This window comes from Schistocerca nitens, unplaced genomic scaffold (assembly GCF_023898315.1).
Source record: "Schistocerca nitens isolate TAMUIC-IGC-003100 unplaced genomic scaffold, iqSchNite1.1 HiC_scaffold_203, whole genome shotgun sequence".
Taxonomy (NCBI): domain Eukaryota; kingdom Metazoa; phylum Arthropoda; class Insecta; order Orthoptera; family Acrididae; genus Schistocerca; species Schistocerca nitens.
In genome coordinates, this window is record NW_026045744.1 from 102,612 (window position 1) to 122,908 (window position 20,297).

Consider the following 20,297-nt stretch of genomic DNA (forward strand, 5'->3'; position numbering starts at 1 on the left):
TACTTTGCAGTGCATTCGCACCATTCGTATCCCGTCCCGACTTGTCCCGACTTTGCTCGACTGCCGCTCGCTGCCGCTCGGGTCGTGGTCCATATGACAGCGCAAGCACGACAAACGTCTGCGGGACGAGACGAGACGAGACGACTAAGGGACAAATTCGTGATTACAAATCAAATTTGGAACTCTACACTCCTACACAACAATAGGCGCTGACGTATTTCAGAAATCACCTGCCGATTCGTACTGTTTTGTCGTTTTGAAAGTCTTCTTGGCAAACTTGGTTAGCACATTCTCCCCCAAACTGAGTTAATTACTGCATTTTCGTACCATTACAGTAGTTTAAAAGGCTTAAGGAAGCATCGTTGTCACAACAGAAGGGTAGTTTGAAAATTGGGCTGGCAGGGGTAGCGACATAAAAAAAAAAAAAAAAGGAAGGGAGCCAACAGCACCCGGGTTTCCCAGGCGGTCACCCATCCAAGTACTAACCGGGCCCAATGATACTTAACTTCGGTGATCGGACGAGAACCGGTGTATTTATCATGGTATGGCCGTTGGCACTCGTGTAATGTAGGAGCACGGCAGAATTCGCGTTCGGCTTTTCTCCCAACACACAAAATGTTAGTTTTCGGCCGCATTTGACGTAGGCACTTCCTTCCGCAACAGCCAGTTCCTCGAGGACGGCGCGGGGGGCGCGCCCGGCGTCCCAGCAGAGCGACGGCCGAATTAGCGGGCGCACCGCCGCGTGTGTGAGACGCACTGCTGCTCGTTGCACCTCCTGTCATTCGCTGGGCGCGTGCAGCCTTCGACACTAGCGGAGGACGCATCTTGTCCCTGGTGTCCAGCGGGGGGCCTGTGCGGGGTGTGGCAGTGTCGTGCTGGAGGGCGCCACTGGTAGCGATGTGGGCTTCCTCGCCTCGCCTCGCCTCGCCTCGCCTCGCACCAGGTGTCTGCGTACTTTGCAGTGCATTCGCACCATTCGTATCCCGTCCCGACTTGTCCCGACTTTGCTCGACTGCCGCTCGCTGCCGCTCGGGTCGTGGTCCATATGACAGCGCAAGCACGACAAACGTCTGCGGGACGAGACGAGACGAGACGACTAAGGGACAAATTCGTGATTACAAATCAAATTTGGAACTCTACACTCCTACACAACAATAGGCGCTGACGTATTTCAGAAATCACCTGCCGATTCGTACTGTTTTGTCGTTTTGAAAGTCTTCTTGGCAAACTTGGTTAGCACATTCTCCCCCAAACTGAGTTAATTACTGCATTTTCGTACCATTACAGTAGTTTAAAAGGCTTAAGGAAGCATCGTTGTCACAACAGAAGGGTAGTTTGAAAATTGGGCTGGCAGGGGTAGCGACATAAAAAAAAAAAAAAAAGGAAGGGAGCCAACAGCACCCGGGTTTCCCAGGCGGTCACCCATCCAAGTACTAACCGGGCCCAATGATACTTAACTTCGGTGATCGGACGAGAACCGGTGTATTTATCATGGTATGGCCGTTGGCACTCGTGTAATGTAGGAGCACGGCAGAATTCGCGTTCGGCTTTTCTCCCAACACACAAAATGTTAGTTTTCGGCCGCATTTGACGTAGGCACTTCCTTCCGCAACAGCCAGTTCCTCGAGGACGGCGCGGGGGGCGCGCCCGGCGTCCCAGCAGAGCGACGGCCGAATTAGCGGGCGCACCGCCGCGTGTGTGAGACGCACTGCTGCTCGTTGCACCTCCTGTCATTCGCTGGGCGCGTGCAGCCTTCGACACTAGCGGAGGACGCATCTTGTCCCTGGTGTCCAGCGGGGGGCCTGTGCGGGGTGTGGCAGTGTCGTGCTGGAGGGCGCCACTGGTAGCGATGTGGGCTTCCTCGCCTCGCCTCGCCTCGCCTCGCCTCGCCTCGCCTCGCACCAGGTGTCTGCGTACTTTGCAGTGCATTCGCACCATTCGTATCCCGTCCCGACTTGTCCCGACTTTGCTCGACTGCCGCTCGCTGCCGCTCGGGTCGTGGTCCATATGACAGCGCAAGCACGACAAACGTCTGCGGGACGAGACGAGACGAGACGACTAAGGGACAAATTCGTGATTACAAATCAAATTTGGAACTCTACACTCCTACACAACAATAGGCGCTGACGTATTTCAGAAATCACCTGCCGATTCGTACTGTTTTGTCGTTTTGAAAGTCTTCTTGGCAAACTTGGTTAGCACATTCTCCCCCAAACTGAGTTAATTACTGCATTTTCGTACCATTACAGTAGTTTAAAAGGCTTAAGGAAGCATCGTTGTCACAACAGAAGGGTAGTTTGAAAATTGGGCTGGCAGGGGTAGCGACATAAAAAAAAAAAAAAAAGGAAGGGAGCCAACAGCACCCGGGTTTCCCAGGCGGTCACCCATCCAAGTACTAACCGGGCCCAATGATACTTAACTTCGGTGATCGGACGAGAACCGGTGTATTTATCATGGTATGGCCGTTGGCACTCGTGTAATGTAGGAGCACGGCAGAATTCGCGTTCGGCTTTTCTCCCAACACACAAAATGTTAGTTTTCGGCCGCATTTGACGTAGGCACTTCCTTCCGCAACAGCCAGTTCCTCGAGGACGGCGCGGGGGGCGCGCCCGGCGTCCCAGCAGAGCGACGGCCGAATTAGCCTCGCACCAGGTGTCTGCGTACTTTGCAGTGCATTCGCACCATTCGTATCCCGTCCCGACTTGTCCCGACTTTGCTCGACTGCCGCTCGCTGCCGCTCGGGTCGTGGTCCATATGACAGCGCAAGCACGACAAACGTCTGCGGGACGAGACGAGACGAGACGACTAAGGGACAAATTCGTGATTACAAATCAAATTTGGAACTCTACACTCCTACACAACAATAGGCGCTGACGTATTTCAGAAATCACCTGCCGATTCGTACTGTTTTGTCGTTTTGAAAGTCTTCTTGGCAAACTTGGTTAGCACATTCTCCCCCAAACTGAGTTAATTACTGCATTTTCGTACCATTACAGTAGTTTAAAAGGCTTAAGGAAGCATCGTTGTCACAACAGAAGGGTAGTTTGAAAATTGGGCTGGCAGGGGTAGCGACATAAAAAAAAAAAAAAAAGGAAGGGAGCCAACAGCACCCGGGTTTCCCAGGCGGTCACCCATCCAAGTACTAACCGGGCCCAATGATACTTAACTTCGGTGATCGGACGAGAACCGGTGTATTTATCATGGTATGGCCGTTGGCACTCGTGTAATGTAGGAGCACGGCAGAATTCGCGTTCGGCTTTTCTCCCAACACACAAAATGTTAGTTTTCGGCCGCATTTGACGTAGGCACTTCCTTCCGCAACAGCCAGTTCCTCGAGGACGGCGCGGGGGGCGCGCCCGGCGTCCCAGCAGAGCGACGGCCGAATTAGCGGGCGCACCGCCGCGTGTGTGAGACGCACTGCTGCTCGTTGCACCTCCTGTCATTCGCTGGGCGCGTGCAGCCTTCGACACTAGCGGAGGACGCATCTTGTCCCTGGTGTCCAGCGGGGGGCCTGTGCGGGGTGTGGCAGTGTCGTGCTGGAGGGCGCCACTGGTAGCGATGTGGGCTTCCTCGCCTCGCCTCGCCTCGCCTCGCCTCGCCTCGCCTCGCACCAGGTGTCTGCGTACTTTGCAGTGCATTCGCACCATTCGTATCCCGTCCCGACTTGTCCCGACTTTGCTCGACTGCCGCTCGCTGCCGCTCGGGTCGTGGTCCATATGACAGCGCAAGCACGACAAACGTCTGCGGGACGAGACGAGACGAGACGACTAAGGGACAAATTCGTGATTACAAATCAAATTTGGAACTCTACACTCCTACACAACAATAGGCGCTGACGTATTTCAGAAATCACCTGCCGATTCGTACTGTTTTGTCGTTTTGAAAGTCTTCTTGGCAAACTTGGTTAGCACATTCTCCCCCAAACTGAGTTAATTACTGCATTTTCGTACCATTACAGTAGTTTAAAAGGCTTAAGGAAGCATCGTTGTCACAACAGAAGGGTAGTTTGAAAATTGGGCTGGCAGGGGTAGCGACATAAAAAAAAAAAAAAAAGGAAGGGAGCCAACAGCACCCGGGTTTCCCAGGCGGTCACCCATCCAAGTACTAACCGGGCCCAATGATACTTAACTTCGGTGATCGGACGAGAACCGGTGTATTTATCATGGTATGGCCGTTGGCACTCGTGTAATGTAGGAGCACGGCAGAATTCGCGTTCGGCTTTTCTCCCAACACACAAAATGTTAGTTTTCGGCCGCATTTGACGTAGGCACTTCCTTCCGCAACAGCCAGTTCCTCGAGGACGGCGCGGGGGGCGCGCCCGGCGTCCCAGCAGAGCGACGGCCGAATTAGCCTCGCACCAGGTGTCTGCGTACTTTGCAGTGCATTCGCACCATTCGTATCCCGTCCCGACTTGTCCCGACTTTGCTCGACTGCCGCTCGCTGCCGCTCGGGTCGTGGTCCATATGACAGCGCAAGCACGACAAACGTCTGCGGGACGAGACGAGACGAGACGACTAAGGGACAAATTCGTGATTACAAATCAAATTTGGAACTCTACACTCCTACACAACAATAGGCGCTGACGTATTTCAGAAATCACCTGCCGATTCGTACTGTTTTGTCGTTTTGAAAGTCTTCTTGGCAAACTTGGTTAGCACATTCTCCCCCAAACTGAGTTAATTACTGCATTTTCGTACCATTACAGTAGTTTAAAAGGCTTAAGGAAGCATCGTTGTCACAACAGAAGGGTAGTTTGAAAATTGGGCTGGCAGGGGTAGCGACATAAAAAAAAAAAAAAAAGGAAGGGAGCCAACAGCACCCGGGTTTCCCAGGCGGTCACCCATCCAAGTACTAACCGGGCCCAATGATACTTAACTTCGGTGATCGGACGAGAACCGGTGTATTTATCATGGTATGGCCGTTGGCACTCGTGTAATGTAGGAGCACGGCAGAATTCGCGTTCGGCTTTTCTCCCAACACACAAAATGTTAGTTTTCGGCCGCATTTGACGTAGGCACTTCCTTCCGCAACAGCCAGTTCCTCGAGGACGGCGCGGGGGGCGCGCCCGGCGTCCCAGCAGAGCGACGGCCGAATTAGCGGGCGCACCGCCGCGTGTGTGAGACGCACTGCTGCTCGTTGCACCTCCTGTCATTCGCTGGGCGCGTGCAGCCTTCGACACTAGCGGAGGACGCATCTTGTCCCTGGTGTCCAGCGGGGGGCCTGTGCGGGGTGTGGCAGTGTCGTGCTGGAGGGCGCCACTGGTAGCGATGTGGGCTTCCTCGCCTCGCCTCGCCTCGCCTCGCCTCGCCTCGCCTCGCACCAGGTGTCTGCGTACTTTGCAGTGCATTCGCACCATTCGTATCCCGTCCCGACTTGTCCCGACTTTGCTCGACTGCCGCTCGCTGCCGCTCGGGTCGTGGTCCATATGACAGCGCAAGCACGACAAACGTCTGCGGGACGAGACGAGACGAGACGACTAAGGGACAAATTCGTGATTACAAATCAAATTTGGAACTCTACACTCCTACACAACAATAGGCGCTGACGTATTTCAGAAATCACCTGCCGATTCGTACTGTTTTGTCGTTTTGAAAGTCTTCTTGGCAAACTTGGTTAGCACATTCTCCCCCAAACTGAGTTAATTACTGCATTTTCGTACCATTACAGTAGTTTAAAAGGCTTAAGGAAGCATCGTTGTCACAACAGAAGGGTAGTTTGAAAATTGGGCTGGCAGGGGTAGCGACATAAAAAAAAAAAAAAAAGGAAGGGAGCCAACAGCACCCGGGTTTCCCAGGCGGTCACCCATCCAAGTACTAACCGGGCCCAATGATACTTAACTTCGGTGATCGGACGAGAACCGGTGTATTTATCATGGTATGGCCGTTGGCACTCGTGTAATGTAGGAGCACGGCAGAATTCGCGTTCGGCTTTTCTCCCAACACACAAAATGTTAGTTTTCGGCCGCATTTGACGTAGGCACTTCCTTCCGCAACAGCCAGTTCCTCGAGGACGGCGCGGGGGGCGCGCCCGGCGTCCCAGCAGAGCGACGGCCGAATTAGCGGGCGCACCGCCGCGTGTGTGAGACGCACTGCTGCTCGTTGCACCTCCTGTCATTCGCTGGGCGCGTGCAGCCTTCGACACTAGCGGAGGACGCATCTTGTCCCTGGTGTCCAGCGGGGGGCCTGTGCGGGGTGTGGCAGTGTCGTGCTGGAGGGCGCCACTGGTAGCGATGTGGGCTTCCTCGCCTCGCCTCGCCTCGCCTCGCCTCGCACCAGGTGTCTGCGTACTTTGCAGTGCATTCGCACCATTCGTATCCCGTCCCGACTTGTCCCGACTTTGCTCGACTGCCGCTCGCTGCCGCTCGGGTCGTGGTCCATATGACAGCGCAAGCACGACAAACGTCTGCGGGACGAGACGAGACGAGACGACTAAGGGACAAATTCGTGATTACAAATCAAATTTGGAACTCTACACTCCTACACAACAATAGGCGCTGACGTATTTCAGAAATCACCTGCCGATTCGTACTGTTTTGTCGTTTTGAAAGTCTTCTTGGCAAACTTGGTTAGCACATTCTCCCCCAAACTGAGTTAATTACTGCATTTTCGTACCATTACAGTAGTTTAAAAGGCTTAAGGAAGCATCGTTGTCACAACAGAAGGGTAGTTTGAAAATTGGGCTGGCAGGGGTAGCGACATAAAAAAAAAAAAAAAAGGAAGGGAGCCAACAGCACCCGGGTTTCCCAGGCGGTCACCCATCCAAGTACTAACCGGGCCCAATGATACTTAACTTCGGTGATCGGACGAGAACCGGTGTATTTATCATGGTATGGCCGTTGGCACTCGTGTAATGTAGGAGCACGGCAGAATTCGCGTTCGGCTTTTCTCCCAACACACAAAATGTTAGTTTTCGGCCGCATTTGACGTAGGCACTTCCTTCCGCAACAGCCAGTTCCTCGAGGACGGCGCGGGGGGCGCGCCCGGCGTCCCAGCAGAGCGACGGCCGAATTAGCGGGCGCACCGCCGCGTGTGTGAGACGCACTGCTGCTCGTTGCACCTCCTGTCATTCGCTGGGCGCGTGCAGCCTTCGACACTAGCGGAGGACGCATCTTGTCCCTGGTGTCCAGCGGGGGGCCTGTGCGGGGTGTGGCAGTGTCGTGCTGGAGGGCGCCACTGGTAGCGATGTGGGCTTCCTCGCCTCGCCTCGCCTCGCCTCGCCTCGCCTCGCCTCGCACCAGGTGTCTGCGTACTTTGCAGTGCATTCGCACCATTCGTATCCCGTCCCGACTTGTCCCGACTTTGCTCGACTGCCGCTCGCTGCCGCTCGGGTCGTGGTCCATATGACAGCGCAAGCACGACAAACGTCTGCGGGACGAGACGAGACGAGACGACTAAGGGACAAATTCGTGATTACAAATCAAATTTGGAACTCTACACTCCTACACAACAATAGGCGCTGACGTATTTCAGAAATCACCTGCCGATTCGTACTGTTTTGTCGTTTTGAAAGTCTTCTTGGCAAACTTGGTTAGCACATTCTCCCCCAAACTGAGTTAATTACTGCATTTTCGTACCATTACAGTAGTTTAAAAGGCTTAAGGAAGCATCGTTGTCACAACAGAAGGGTAGTTTGAAAATTGGGCTGGCAGGGGTAGCGACATAAAAAAAAAAAAAAAAGGAAGGGAGCCAACAGCACCCGGGTTTCCCAGGCGGTCACCCATCCAAGTACTAACCGGGCCCAATGATACTTAACTTCGGTGATCGGACGAGAACCGGTGTATTTATCATGGTATGGCCGTTGGCACTCGTGTAATGTAGGAGCACGGCAGAATTCGCGTTCGGCTTTTCTCCCAACACACAAAATGTTAGTTTTCGGCCGCATTTGACGTAGGCACTTCCTTCCGCAACAGCCAGTTCCTCGAGGACGGCGCGGGGGGCGCGCCCGGCGTCCCAGCAGAGCGACGGCCGAATTAGCCTCGCACCAGGTGTCTGCGTACTTTGCAGTGCATTCGCACCATTCGTATCCCGTCCCGACTTGTCCCGACTTTGCTCGACTGCCGCTCGCTGCCGCTCGGGTCGTGGTCCATATGACAGCGCAAGCACGACAAACGTCTGCGGGACGAGACGAGACGAGACGACTAAGGGACAAATTCGTGATTACAAATCAAATTTGGAACTCTACACTCCTACACAACAATAGGCGCTGACGTATTTCAGAAATCACCTGCCGATTCGTACTGTTTTGTCGTTTTGAAAGTCTTCTTGGCAAACTTGGTTAGCACATTCTCCCCCAAACTGAGTTAATTACTGCATTTTCGTACCATTACAGTAGTTTAAAAGGCTTAAGGAAGCATCGTTGTCACAACAGAAGGGTAGTTTGAAAATTGGGCTGGCAGGGGTAGCGACATAAAAAAAAAAAAAAAAGGAAGGGAGCCAACAGCACCCGGGTTTCCCAGGCGGTCACCCATCCAAGTACTAACCGGGCCCAATGATACTTAACTTCGGTGATCGGACGAGAACCGGTGTATTTATCATGGTATGGCCGTTGGCACTCGTGTAATGTAGGAGCACGGCAGAATTCGCGTTCGGCTTTTCTCCCAACACACAAAATGTTAGTTTTCGGCCGCATTTGACGTAGGCACTTCCTTCCGCAACAGCCAGTTCCTCGAGGACGGCGCGGGGGGCGCGCCCGGCGTCCCAGCAGAGCGACGGCCGAATTAGCGGGCGCACCGCCGCGTGTGTGAGACGCACTGCTGCTCGTTGCACCTCCTGTCATTCGCTGGGCGCGTGCAGCCTTCGACACTAGCGGAGGACGCATCTTGTCCCTGGTGTCCAGCGGGGGGCCTGTGCGGGGTGTGGCAGTGTCGTGCTGGAGGGCGCCACTGGTAGCGATGTGGGCTTCCTCGCCTCGCCTCGCCTCGCCTCGCCTCGCCTCGCCTCGCACCAGGTGTCTGCGTACTTTGCAGTGCATTCGCACCATTCGTATCCCGTCCCGACTTGTCCCGACTTTGCTCGACTGCCGCTCGCTGCCGCTCGGGTCGTGGTCCATATGACAGCGCAAGCACGACAAACGTCTGCGGGACGAGACGAGACGAGACGACTAAGGGACAAATTCGTGATTACAAATCAAATTTGGAACTCTACACTCCTACACAACAATAGGCGCTGACGTATTTCAGAAATCACCTGCCGATTCGTACTGTTTTGTCGTTTTGAAAGTCTTCTTGGCAAACTTGGTTAGCACATTCTCCCCCAAACTGAGTTAATTACTGCATTTTCGTACCATTACAGTAGTTTAAAAGGCTTAAGGAAGCATCGTTGTCACAACAGAAGGGTAGTTTGAAAATTGGGCTGGCAGGGGTAGCGACATAAAAAAAAAAAAAAAAGGAAGGGAGCCAACAGCACCCGGGTTTCCCAGGCGGTCACCCATCCAAGTACTAACCGGGCCCAATGATACTTAACTTCGGTGATCGGACGAGAACCGGTGTATTTATCATGGTATGGCCGTTGGCACTCGTGTAATGTAGGAGCACGGCAGAATTCGCGTTCGGCTTTTCTCCCAACACACAAAATGTTAGTTTTCGGCCGCATTTGACGTAGGCACTTCCTTCCGCAACAGCCAGTTCCTCGAGGACGGCGCGGGGGGCGCGCCCGGCGTCCCAGCAGAGCGACGGCCGAATTAGCGGGCGCACCGCCGCGTGTGTGAGACGCACTGCTGCTCGTTGCACCTCCTGTCATTCGCTGGGCGCGTGCAGCCTTCGACACTAGCGGAGGACGCATCTTGTCCCTGGTGTCCAGCGGGGGGCCTGTGCGGGGTGTGGCAGTGTCGTGCTGGAGGGCGCCACTGGTAGCGATGTGGGCTTCCTCGCCTCGCCTCGCCTCGCCTCGCCTCGCCTCGCCTCGCACCAGGTGTCTGCGTACTTTGCAGTGCATTCGCACCATTCGTATCCCGTCCCGACTTGTCCCGACTTTGCTCGACTGCCGCTCGCTGCCGCTCGGGTCGTGGTCCATATGACAGCGCAAGCACGACAAACGTCTGCGGGACGAGACGAGACGAGACGACTAAGGGACAAATTCGTGATTACAAATCAAATTTGGAACTCTACACTCCTACACAACAATAGGCGCTGACGTATTTCAGAAATCACCTGCCGATTCGTACTGTTTTGTCGTTTTGAAAGTCTTCTTGGCAAACTTGGTTAGCACATTCTCCCCCAAACTGAGTTAATTACTGCATTTTCGTACCATTACAGTAGTTTAAAAGGCTTAAGGAAGCATCGTTGTCACAACAGAAGGGTAGTTTGAAAATTGGGCTGGCAGGGGTAGCGACATAAAAAAAAAAAAAAAAGGAAGGGAGCCAACAGCACCCGGGTTTCCCAGGCGGTCACCCATCCAAGTACTAACCGGGCCCAATGATACTTAACTTCGGTGATCGGACGAGAACCGGTGTATTTATCATGGTATGGCCGTTGGCACTCGTGTAATGTAGGAGCACGGCAGAATTCGCGTTCGGCTTTTCTCCCAACACACAAAATGTTAGTTTTCGGCCGCATTTGACGTAGGCACTTCCTTCCGCAACAGCCAGTTCCTCGAGGACGGCGCGGGGGGCGCGCCCGGCGTCCCAGCAGAGCGACGGCCGAATTAGCCTCGCACCAGGTGTCTGCGTACTTTGCAGTGCATTCGCACCATTCGTATCCCGTCCCGACTTGTCCCGACTTTGCTCGACTGCCGCTCGCTGCCGCTCGGGTCGTGGTCCATATGACAGCGCAAGCACGACAAACGTCTGCGGGACGAGACGAGACGAGACGACTAAGGGACAAATTCGTGATTACAAATCAAATTTGGAACTCTACACTCCTACACAACAATAGGCGCTGACGTATTTCAGAAATCACCTGCCGATTCGTACTGTTTTGTCGTTTTGAAAGTCTTCTTGGCAAACTTGGTTAGCACATTCTCCCCCAAACTGAGTTAATTACTGCATTTTCGTACCATTACAGTAGTTTAAAAGGCTTAAGGAAGCATCGTTGTCACAACAGAAGGGTAGTTTGAAAATTGGGCTGGCAGGGGTAGCGACATAAAAAAAAAAAAAAAAGGAAGGGAGCCAACAGCACCCGGGTTTCCCAGGCGGTCACCCATCCAAGTACTAACCGGGCCCAATGATACTTAACTTCGGTGATCGGACGAGAACCGGTGTATTTATCATGGTATGGCCGTTGGCACTCGTGTAATGTAGGAGCACGGCAGAATTCGCGTTCGGCTTTTCTCCCAACACACAAAATGTTAGTTTTCGGCCGCATTTGACGTAGGCACTTCCTTCCGCAACAGCCAGTTCCTCGAGGACGGCGCGGGGGGCGCGCCCGGCGTCCCAGCAGAGCGACGGCCGAATTAGCGGGCGCACCGCCGCGTGTGTGAGACGCACTGCTGCTCGTTGCACCTCCTGTCATTCGCTGGGCGCGTGCAGCCTTCGACACTAGCGGAGGACGCATCTTGTCCCTGGTGTCCAGCGGGGGGCCTGTGCGGGGTGTGGCAGTGTCGTGCTGGAGGGCGCCACTGGTAGCGATGTGGGCTTCCTCGCCTCGCCTCGCCTCGCCTCGCCTCGCCTCGCCTCGCACCAGGTGTCTGCGTACTTTGCAGTGCATTCGCACCATTCGTATCCCGTCCCGACTTGTCCCGACTTTGCTCGACTGCCGCTCGCTGCCGCTCGGGTCGTGGTCCATATGACAGCGCAAGCACGACAAACGTCTGCGGGACGAGACGAGACGAGACGACTAAGGGACAAATTCGTGATTACAAATCAAATTTGGAACTCTACACTCCTACACAACAATAGGCGCTGACGTATTTCAGAAATCACCTGCCGATTCGTACTGTTTTGTCGTTTTGAAAGTCTTCTTGGCAAACTTGGTTAGCACATTCTCCCCCAAACTGAGTTAATTACTGCATTTTCGTACCATTACAGTAGTTTAAAAGGCTTAAGGAAGCATCGTTGTCACAACAGAAGGGTAGTTTGAAAATTGGGCTGGCAGGGGTAGCGACATAAAAAAAAAAAAAAAAGGAAGGGAGCCAACAGCACCCGGGTTTCCCAGGCGGTCACCCATCCAAGTACTAACCGGGCCCAATGATACTTAACTTCGGTGATCGGACGAGAACCGGTGTATTTATCATGGTATGGCCGTTGGCACTCGTGTAATGTAGGAGCACGGCAGAATTCGCGTTCGGCTTTTCTCCCAACACACAAAATGTTAGTTTTCGGCCGCATTTGACGTAGGCACTTCCTTCCGCAACAGCCAGTTCCTCGAGGACGGCGCGGGGGGCGCGCCCGGCGTCCCAGCAGAGCGACGGCCGAATTAGCGGGCGCACCGCCGCGTGTGTGAGACGCACTGCTGCTCGTTGCACCTCCTGTCATTCGCTGGGCGCGTGCAGCCTTCGACACTAGCGGAGGACGCATCTTGTCCCTGGTGTCCAGCGGGGGGCCTGTGCGGGGTGTGGCAGTGTCGTGCTGGAGGGCGCCACTGGTAGCGATGTGGGCTTCCTCGCCTCGCCTCGCCTCGCCTCGCCTCGCCTCGCCTCGCACCAGGTGTCTGCGTACTTTGCAGTGCATTCGCACCATTCGTATCCCGTCCCGACTTGTCCCGACTTTGCTCGACTGCCGCTCGCTGCCGCTCGGGTCGTGGTCCATATGACAGCGCAAGCACGACAAACGTCTGCGGGACGAGACGAGACGAGACGACTAAGGGACAAATTCGTGATTACAAATCAAATTTGGAACTCTACACTCCTACACAACAATAGGCGCTGACGTATTTCAGAAATCACCTGCCGATTCGTACTGTTTTGTCGTTTTGAAAGTCTTCTTGGCAAACTTGGTTAGCACATTCTCCCCCAAACTGAGTTAATTACTGCATTTTCGTACCATTACAGTAGTTTAAAAGGCTTAAGGAAGCATCGTTGTCACAACAGAAGGGTAGTTTGAAAATTGGGCTGGCAGGGGTAGCGACATAAAAAAAAAAAAAAAAGGAAGGGAGCCAACAGCACCCGGGTTTCCCAGGCGGTCACCCATCCAAGTACTAACCGGGCCCAATGATACTTAACTTCGGTGATCGGACGAGAACCGGTGTATTTATCATGGTATGGCCGTTGGCACTCGTGTAATGTAGGAGCACGGCAGAATTCGCGTTCGGCTTTTCTCCCAACACACAAAATGTTAGTTTTCGGCCGCATTTGACGTAGGCACTTCCTTCCGCAACAGCCAGTTCCTCGAGGACGGCGCGGGGGGCGCGCCCGGCGTCCCAGCAGAGCGACGGCCGAATTAGCGGGCGCACCGCCGCGTGTGTGAGACGCACTGCTGCTCGTTGCACCTCCTGTCATTCGCTGGGCGCGTGCAGCCTTCGACACTAGCGGAGGACGCATCTTGTCCCTGGTGTCCAGCGGGGGGCCTGTGCGGGGTGTGGCAGTGTCGTGCTGGAGGGCGCCACTGGTAGCGATGTGGGCTTCCTCGCCTCGCCTCGCCTCGCCTCGCCTCGCCTCGCCTCGCACCAGGTGTCTGCGTACTTTGCAGTGCATTCGCACCATTCGTATCCCGTCCCGACTTGTCCCGACTTTGCTCGACTGCCGCTCGCTGCCGCTCGGGTCGTGGTCCATATGACAGCGCAAGCACGACAAACGTCTGCGGGACGAGACGAGACGAGACGACTAAGGGACAAATTCGTGATTACAAATCAAATTTGGAACTCTACACTCCTACACAACAATAGGCGCTGACGTATTTCAGAAATCACCTGCCGATTCGTACTGTTTTGTCGTTTTGAAAGTCTTCTTGGCAAACTTGGTTAGCACATTCTCCCCCAAACTGAGTTAATTACTGCATTTTCGTACCATTACAGTAGTTTAAAAGGCTTAAGGAAGCATCGTTGTCACAACAGAAGGGTAGTTTGAAAATTGGGCTGGCAGGGGTAGCGACATAAAAAAAAAAAAAAAAGGAAGGGAGCCAACAGCACCCGGGTTTCCCAGGCGGTCACCCATCCAAGTACTAACCGGGCCCAATGATACTTAACTTCGGTGATCGGACGAGAACCGGTGTATTTATCATGGTATGGCCGTTGGCACTCGTGTAATGTAGGAGCACGGCAGAATTCGCGTTCGGCTTTTCTCCCAACACACAAAATGTTAGTTTTCGGCCGCATTTGACGTAGGCACTTCCTTCCGCAACAGCCAGTTCCTCGAGGACGGCGCGGGGGGCGCGCCCGGCGTCCCAGCAGAGCGACGGCCGAATTAGCCTCGCACCAGGTGTCTGCGTACTTTGCAGTGCATTCGCACCATTCGTATCCCGTCCCGACTTGTCCCGACTTTGCTCGACTGCCGCTCGCTGCCGCTCGGGTCGTGGTCCATATGACAGCGCAAGCACGACAAACGTCTGCGGGACGAGACGAGACGAGACGACTAAGGGACAAATTCGTGATTACAAATCAAATTTGGAACTCTACACTCCTACACAACAATAGGCGCTGACGTATTTCAGAAATCACCTGCCGATTCGTACTGTTTTGTCGTTTTGAAAGTCTTCTTGGCAAACTTGGTTAGCACATTCTCCCCCAAACTGAGTTAATTACTGCATTTTCGTACCATTACAGTAGTTTAAAAGGCTTAAGGAAGCATCGTTGTCACAACAGAAGGGTAGTTTGAAAATTGGGCTGGCAGGGGTAGCGACATAAAAAAAAAAAAAAAAGGAAGGGAGCCAACAGCACCCGGGTTTCCCAGGCGGTCACCCATCCAAGTACTAACCGGGCCCAATGATACTTAACTTCGGTGATCGGACGAGAACCGGTGTATTTATCATGGTATGGCCGTTGGCACTCGTGTAATGTAGGAGCACGGCAGAATTCGCGTTCGGCTTTTCTCCCAACACACAAAATGTTAGTTTTCGGCCGCATTTGACGTAGGCACTTCCTTCCGCAACAGCCAGTTCCTCGAGGACGGCGCGGGGGGCGCGCCCGGCGTCCCAGCAGAGCGACGGCCGAATTAGCGGGCGCACCGCCGCGTGTGTGAGACGCACTGCTGCTCGTTGCACCTCCTGTCATTCGCTGGGCGCGTGCAGCCTTCGACACTAGCGGAGGACGCATCTTGTCCCTGGTGTCCAGCGGGGGGCCTGTGCGGGGTGTGGCAGTGTCGTGCTGGAGGGCGCCACTGGTAGCGATGTGGGCTTCCTCGCCTCGCCTCGCCTCGCCTCGCCTCGCCTCGCCTCGCACCAGGTGTCTGCGTACTTTGCAGTGCATTCGCACCATTCGTATCCCGTCCCGACTTGTCCCGACTTTGCTCGACTGCCGCTCGCTGCCGCTCGGGTCGTGGTCCATATGACAGCGCAAGCACGACAAACGTCTGCGGGACGAGACGAGACGAGACGACTAAGGGACAAATTCGTGATTACAAATCAAATTTGGAACTCTACACTCCTACACAACAATAGGCGCTGACGTATTTCAGAAATCACCTGCCGATTCGTACTGTTTTGTCGTTTTGAAAGTCTTCTTGGCAAACTTGGTTAGCACATTCTCCCCCAAACTGAGTTAATTACTGCATTTTCGTACCATTACAGTAGTTTAAAAGGCTTAAGGAAGCATCGTTGTCACAACAGAAGGGTAGTTTGAAAATTGGGCTGGCAGGGGTAGCGACATAAAAAAAAAAAAAAAAGGAAGGGAGCCAACAGCACCCGGGTTTCCCAGGCGGTCACCCATCCAAGTACTAACCGGGCCCAATGATACTTAACTTCGGTGATCGGACGAGAACCGGTGTATTTATCATGGTATGGCCGTTGGCACTCGTGTAATGTAGGAGCACGGCAGAATTCGCGTTCGGCTTTTCTCCCAACACACAAAATGTTAGTTTTCGGCCGCATTTGACGTAGGCACTTCCTTCCGCAACAGCCAGTTCCTCGAGGACGGCGCGGGGGGCGCGCCCGGCGTCCCAGCAGAGCGACGGCCGAATTAGCGGGCGCACCGCCGCGTGTGTGAGACGCACTGCTGCTCGTTGCACCTCCTGTCATTCGCTGGGCGCGTGCAGCCTTCGACACTAGCGGAGGACGCATCTTGTCCCTGGTGTCCAGCGGGGGGCCTGTGCGGGGTGTGGCAGTGTCGTGCTGGAGGGCGCCACTGGTAGCGATGTGGGCTTCCTCGCCTCGCCTCGCCTCGCCTCGCCTCGCCTCGCCTCGCACCAGGTGTCTGCGTACTTTGCAGTGCATTCGCACCATTCGTATCCCGTCCCGACTTGTCCCGACTTTGCTCGACTGCCGCTCGCTGCCGCTCGGGTCGTGGTCCATATGACAGCGCAAGCACGACAAACGTCTGCGGGACGAGACGAGACGAGACGACTAAGGGACAAATTCGTGATTACAAATCAAATTTGGAACTCTACACTCCTACACAACAATAGGCGCTGACGTATTTCAGAAATCACCTGCCGATTCGTACTGTTTTGTCGTTTTGAAAGTCTTCTTGGCAAACTTGGTTAGCACATTCTCCCCCAAACTGAGTTAATTACTGCATTTTCGTACCATTACAGTAGTTTAAAAGGCTTAAGGAAGCATCGTTGTCACAACAGAAGGGTAGTTTGAAAATTGGGCTGGCAGGGGTAGCGACATAAAAAAAAAAAAAAAAGGAAGGGAGCCAACAGCACCCGGGTTTCCCAGGCGGTCACCCATCCAAGTACTAACCGGGCCCAATGATACTTAACTTCGGTGATCGGACGAGAACCGGTGTATTTATCATGGTATGGCCGTTGGCACTCGTGTAATGTAGGAGCACGGCAGAATTCGCGTTCGGCTTTTCTCCCAACACACAAAATGTTAGTTTTCGGCCGCATTTGACGTAGGCACTTCCTTCCGCAACAGCCAGTTCCTCGAGGACGGCGCGGGGGGCGCGCCCGGCGTCCCAGCAGAGCGACGGCCGAATTAGCCTCGCACCAGGTGTCTGCGTACTTTGCAGTGCATTCGCACCATTCGTATCCCGTCCCGACTTGTCCCGACTTTGCTCGACTGCCGCTCGCTGCCGCTCGGGTCGTGGTCCATATGACAGCGCAAGCACGACAAACGTCTGCGGGACGAGACGAGACGAGACGACTAAGGGACAAATTCGTGATTACAAATCAAATTTGGAACTCTACACTCCTACACAACAATAGGCGCTGACGTATTTCAGAAATCACCTGCCGATTCGTACTGTTTTGTCGTTTTGAAAGTCTTCTTGGCAAACTTGGTTAGCACATTCTCCCCCAAACTGAGTTAATTACTGCATTTTCGTACCATTACAGTAGTTTAAAAGGCTTAAGGAAGCATCGTTGTCACAACAGAAGGGTAGTTTGAAAATTGGGCTGGCAGGGGTAGCGACATAAAAAAAAAAAAAAAAGGAAGGGAGCCAACAGCACCCGGGTTTCCCAGGCGGTCACCCATCCAAGTACTAACCGGGCCCAATGATACTTAACTTCGGTGATCGGACGAGAACCGGTGTATTTATCATGGTATGGCCGTTGGCACTCGTGTAATGTAGGAGCACGGCAGAATTCGCGTTCGGCTTTTCTCCCAACACACAAAATGTTAGTTTTCGGCCGCATTTGACGTAGGCACTTCCTTCCGCAACAGCCAGTTCCTCGAGGACGGCGCGGGGGGCGCGCCCGGCGTCCCAGCAGAGCGACGGCCGAATTAGCGGGCGCACCGCCGCGTGTGTGAGACGCACTGCTGCTCGTTGCACCTCCTGTCATTCGCTGGGCGCGTGCAGCCTTCGACACTAGCGGAGGACGCATCTTGTCCCTGGTGTCCAGCGGGGGGCCTGTGCGGGGTGTGGCAGTGTCGTGCTGGAGGGCGCCACTGGTAGCGATGTGGGCTTCCTCGCCTCGCCTCGCCTCGCCTCGCCTCGCCTCGCCTCGCACCAGGTGTCTGCGTACTTTGCAGTGCATTCGCACCATTCGTATCCCGTCCCGACTTGTCCCGACTTTGCTCGACTGCCGCTCGCTGCCGCTCGGGTCGTGGTCCATATGACAGCGCAAGCACGACAAACGTCTGCGGGACGAGACGAGACGAGACGACTAAGGGACAAATTCGTGATTACAAATCAAATTTGGAACTCTACACTCCTACACAACAATAGGCGCTGACGTATTTCAGAAATCACCTGCCGATTCGTACTGTTTTGTCGTTTTGAAAGTCTTCTTGGCAAACTTGGTTAGCACATTCTCCCCCAAACTGAGTTAATTACTGCATTTTCGTACCATTACAGTAGTTTAAAAGGCTTAAGGAAGCATCGTTGTCACAACAGAAGGGTAGTTTGAAAATTGGGCTGGCAGGGGTAGCGACATAAAAAAAAAAAAAAAAGGAAGGGAGCCAACAGCACCCGGGTTTCCCAGGCGGTCACCCATCCAAGTACTAACCGGGCCCAATGATACTTAACTTCGGTGATCGGACGAGAACCGGTGTATTTATCATGGTATGGCCGTTGGCACTCGTGTAATGTAGGAGCACGGCAGAATTCGCGTTCGGCTTTTCTCCCAACACACAAAATGTTAGTTTTCGGCCGCATTTGACGTAGGCACTTCCTTCCGCAACAGCCAGTTCCTCGAGGACGGCGCGGGGGGCGCGCCCGGCGTCCCAGCAGAGCGACGGCCGAATTAGCGGGCGCACCGCCGCGTGTGTGAGACGCACTGCTGCTCGTTGCACCTCCTGTCATTCGCTGGGCGCGTGCAGCCTTCGACACTAGCGGAGGACGCATCTTGTCCCTGGTGTCCAGCGGGGGGCCTGTGCGGGGTGTGGCAGTGTCGTGCTGGAGGGCGCCACTGGTAGCGATGTGGGCTTCCTCGCCTCGCCTCGCCTCGCCTCGCCTCGCCTCGCCTCGCACCAGGTGTCTGCGTACTTTGCAGTGCATTCGCACCATTCGTATCCCGTCCCGACTTGTCCCGACTTTGCTCGACTGCCGCTCGCTGCCGCTCGGGTCGTGGTCCATATGACAGCGCAAGCACGACAAACGTCTGCGGGACGAGACGAGACGAGACGACTAAGGGACAAATTCGTGATTACAAATCAAATTTGGAACTCTACACTCCTACACAACAATAGGCGCTGACGTATTTCAGAAATCACCTGCCGATTCGTACTGTTTTGTCGTTTTGAAAGTCTTCTTGGCAAACTTGGTTAGCACATTCTCCCCCAAACTGAGTTAATTACTGCATTTTCGTACCATTACAGTAGTTTAAAAGGCTTAAGGAAGCATCGTTGTCACAACAGAAGGGTAGTTTGAAAATTGGGCTGGCAGGGGTAGCGACATAAAAAAAAAAAAAAAAGGAAGGGAGCCAACAGCACCCGGGTTTCCCAGGCGGTCACCCATCCAAGTACTAACCGGGCCCAATGATACTTAACTTCGGTGATCGGACGAGAACCGGTGTATTTATCATGGTATGGCCGTTGGCACTCGTGTAATGTAGGAGCACGGCAGAATTCGCGTTCGGCTTTTCTCCCAACACACAAAATGTTAGTTTTCGGCCGCATTTGACGTAGGCACTTCCTTCCGCAACAGCCAGTTCCTCGAGGACGGCGCGGGGGGCGCGCCCGGCGTCCCAGCAGAGCGACGGCCGAATTAGCGGGCGCACCGCCGCGTGTGTGAGACGCACTGCTGCTCGTTGCACCTCCTGTCATTCGCTGGGCGCGTGCAGCCTTCGACACTAGCGGAGGACGCATCTTGTCCCTGGTGTCCAGCGGGGGGCCTGTGCGGGGTGTGGCAGTGTCGTGCTGGAGGGCGCCACTGGTAGCGATGTGGGCTTCCTCGCCTCGCCTCGCCTCGCCTCGCCTCGCCTCGCCTCGCACCAGGTGTCTGCGTACTTTGCAGTGCATTCGCACCATTCGTATCCCGTCCCGACTTGTCCCGACTTTGCTCGACTGCCGCTCGCTGCCGCTCGGGTCGTGGTCCATATGACAGCGCAAGCACGACAAACGTCTGCGGGACGAGACGAGACGAGACGACTAAGGGACAAATTCGTGATTACAAATCAAATTTGGAACTCTACACTCCTACACAACAATAGGCGCTGACGTATTTCAGAAATCACCTGCCGATTCGTACTGTTTTGTCGTTTTGAAAGTCTTCTTGGCAAACTTGGTTAGCACATTCTCCCCCAAACTGAGTTAATTACTGCATTTTCGTACCATTACAGTAGTTTAAAAGGCTTAAGGAAGCATCGTTGTCACAACAGAAGGGTAGTTTGAAAATTGGGCTGGCAGGGGTAGCGACATAAAAAAAAAAAAAAAAGGAAGGGAGCCAA

At 54.2% G+C, this 20,297-nt stretch overlaps 22 non-coding genes across 22 annotated transcripts; all 22 read right to left on the bottom strand.

The window, feature by feature from the left end:
* Positions 1–437: 437 nt before the first annotated feature.
* LOC126220662 (5S ribosomal RNA) lies at positions 438–556 on the bottom strand. The gene has a single exon (XR_007543032.1). It is a non-coding gene; the product is annotated as a 5S ribosomal RNA (ribosomal RNA).
* An 833-nt stretch (positions 557–1,389) lies between these two features.
* LOC126220663 (5S ribosomal RNA) lies at positions 1,390–1,508 on the bottom strand. Its single transcript, XR_007543033.1, has one exon. It is a non-coding gene; the product is annotated as a 5S ribosomal RNA (ribosomal RNA).
* An 843-nt stretch (positions 1,509–2,351) lies between these two features.
* LOC126220664 (5S ribosomal RNA) lies at positions 2,352–2,470 on the bottom strand. Its single transcript, XR_007543034.1, has one exon. It is a non-coding gene; the product is annotated as a 5S ribosomal RNA (ribosomal RNA).
* Positions 2,471–3,098: 628 nt separating this feature from the next.
* LOC126220667 (5S ribosomal RNA) lies at positions 3,099–3,217 on the bottom strand. Its single transcript, XR_007543036.1, has one exon. It is a non-coding gene; the product is annotated as a 5S ribosomal RNA (ribosomal RNA).
* Positions 3,218–4,060: 843 nt separating this feature from the next.
* On the bottom strand, positions 4,061–4,179 carry LOC126220668 (5S ribosomal RNA). The gene has a single exon (XR_007543037.1). It is a non-coding gene; the product is annotated as a 5S ribosomal RNA (ribosomal RNA).
* Positions 4,180–4,807: 628 nt separating this feature from the next.
* Positions 4,808–4,926, bottom strand: LOC126220669 (5S ribosomal RNA). Its single transcript, XR_007543038.1, has one exon. It is a non-coding gene; the product is annotated as a 5S ribosomal RNA (ribosomal RNA).
* An 843-nt stretch (positions 4,927–5,769) lies between these two features.
* On the bottom strand, positions 5,770–5,888 carry LOC126220670 (5S ribosomal RNA). Its single transcript, XR_007543039.1, has one exon. It is a non-coding gene; the product is annotated as a 5S ribosomal RNA (ribosomal RNA).
* Positions 5,889–6,721: 833 nt separating this feature from the next.
* On the bottom strand, positions 6,722–6,840 carry LOC126220671 (5S ribosomal RNA). Its single transcript, XR_007543040.1, has one exon. It is a non-coding gene; the product is annotated as a 5S ribosomal RNA (ribosomal RNA).
* Positions 6,841–7,683: 843 nt separating this feature from the next.
* On the bottom strand, positions 7,684–7,802 carry LOC126220672 (5S ribosomal RNA). The gene has a single exon (XR_007543041.1). It is a non-coding gene; the product is annotated as a 5S ribosomal RNA (ribosomal RNA).
* Positions 7,803–8,430: 628 nt separating this feature from the next.
* LOC126220673 (5S ribosomal RNA) lies at positions 8,431–8,549 on the bottom strand. The gene has a single exon (XR_007543042.1). It is a non-coding gene; the product is annotated as a 5S ribosomal RNA (ribosomal RNA).
* Positions 8,550–9,392: 843 nt separating this feature from the next.
* Positions 9,393–9,511, bottom strand: LOC126220674 (5S ribosomal RNA). Its single transcript, XR_007543043.1, has one exon. It is a non-coding gene; the product is annotated as a 5S ribosomal RNA (ribosomal RNA).
* An 843-nt stretch (positions 9,512–10,354) lies between these two features.
* LOC126220675 (5S ribosomal RNA) lies at positions 10,355–10,473 on the bottom strand. The gene has a single exon (XR_007543044.1). It is a non-coding gene; the product is annotated as a 5S ribosomal RNA (ribosomal RNA).
* A 628-nt stretch (positions 10,474–11,101) lies between these two features.
* LOC126220677 (5S ribosomal RNA) lies at positions 11,102–11,220 on the bottom strand. The gene has a single exon (XR_007543045.1). It is a non-coding gene; the product is annotated as a 5S ribosomal RNA (ribosomal RNA).
* An 843-nt stretch (positions 11,221–12,063) lies between these two features.
* LOC126220679 (5S ribosomal RNA) lies at positions 12,064–12,182 on the bottom strand. Its single transcript, XR_007543047.1, has one exon. It is a non-coding gene; the product is annotated as a 5S ribosomal RNA (ribosomal RNA).
* An 843-nt stretch (positions 12,183–13,025) lies between these two features.
* On the bottom strand, positions 13,026–13,144 carry LOC126220680 (5S ribosomal RNA). Its single transcript, XR_007543048.1, has one exon. It is a non-coding gene; the product is annotated as a 5S ribosomal RNA (ribosomal RNA).
* Positions 13,145–13,987: 843 nt separating this feature from the next.
* Positions 13,988–14,106, bottom strand: LOC126220681 (5S ribosomal RNA). The gene has a single exon (XR_007543049.1). It is a non-coding gene; the product is annotated as a 5S ribosomal RNA (ribosomal RNA).
* Positions 14,107–14,734: 628 nt separating this feature from the next.
* On the bottom strand, positions 14,735–14,853 carry LOC126220682 (5S ribosomal RNA). Its single transcript, XR_007543050.1, has one exon. It is a non-coding gene; the product is annotated as a 5S ribosomal RNA (ribosomal RNA).
* An 843-nt stretch (positions 14,854–15,696) lies between these two features.
* Positions 15,697–15,815, bottom strand: LOC126220683 (5S ribosomal RNA). The gene has a single exon (XR_007543051.1). It is a non-coding gene; the product is annotated as a 5S ribosomal RNA (ribosomal RNA).
* An 843-nt stretch (positions 15,816–16,658) lies between these two features.
* LOC126220684 (5S ribosomal RNA) lies at positions 16,659–16,777 on the bottom strand. The gene has a single exon (XR_007543052.1). It is a non-coding gene; the product is annotated as a 5S ribosomal RNA (ribosomal RNA).
* A 628-nt stretch (positions 16,778–17,405) lies between these two features.
* On the bottom strand, positions 17,406–17,524 carry LOC126220685 (5S ribosomal RNA). The gene has a single exon (XR_007543053.1). It is a non-coding gene; the product is annotated as a 5S ribosomal RNA (ribosomal RNA).
* An 843-nt stretch (positions 17,525–18,367) lies between these two features.
* LOC126220686 (5S ribosomal RNA) lies at positions 18,368–18,486 on the bottom strand. The gene has a single exon (XR_007543054.1). It is a non-coding gene; the product is annotated as a 5S ribosomal RNA (ribosomal RNA).
* Positions 18,487–19,329: 843 nt separating this feature from the next.
* On the bottom strand, positions 19,330–19,448 carry LOC126220688 (5S ribosomal RNA). Its single transcript, XR_007543055.1, has one exon. It is a non-coding gene; the product is annotated as a 5S ribosomal RNA (ribosomal RNA).
* Positions 19,449–20,297: the final 849 nt, after the last annotated feature.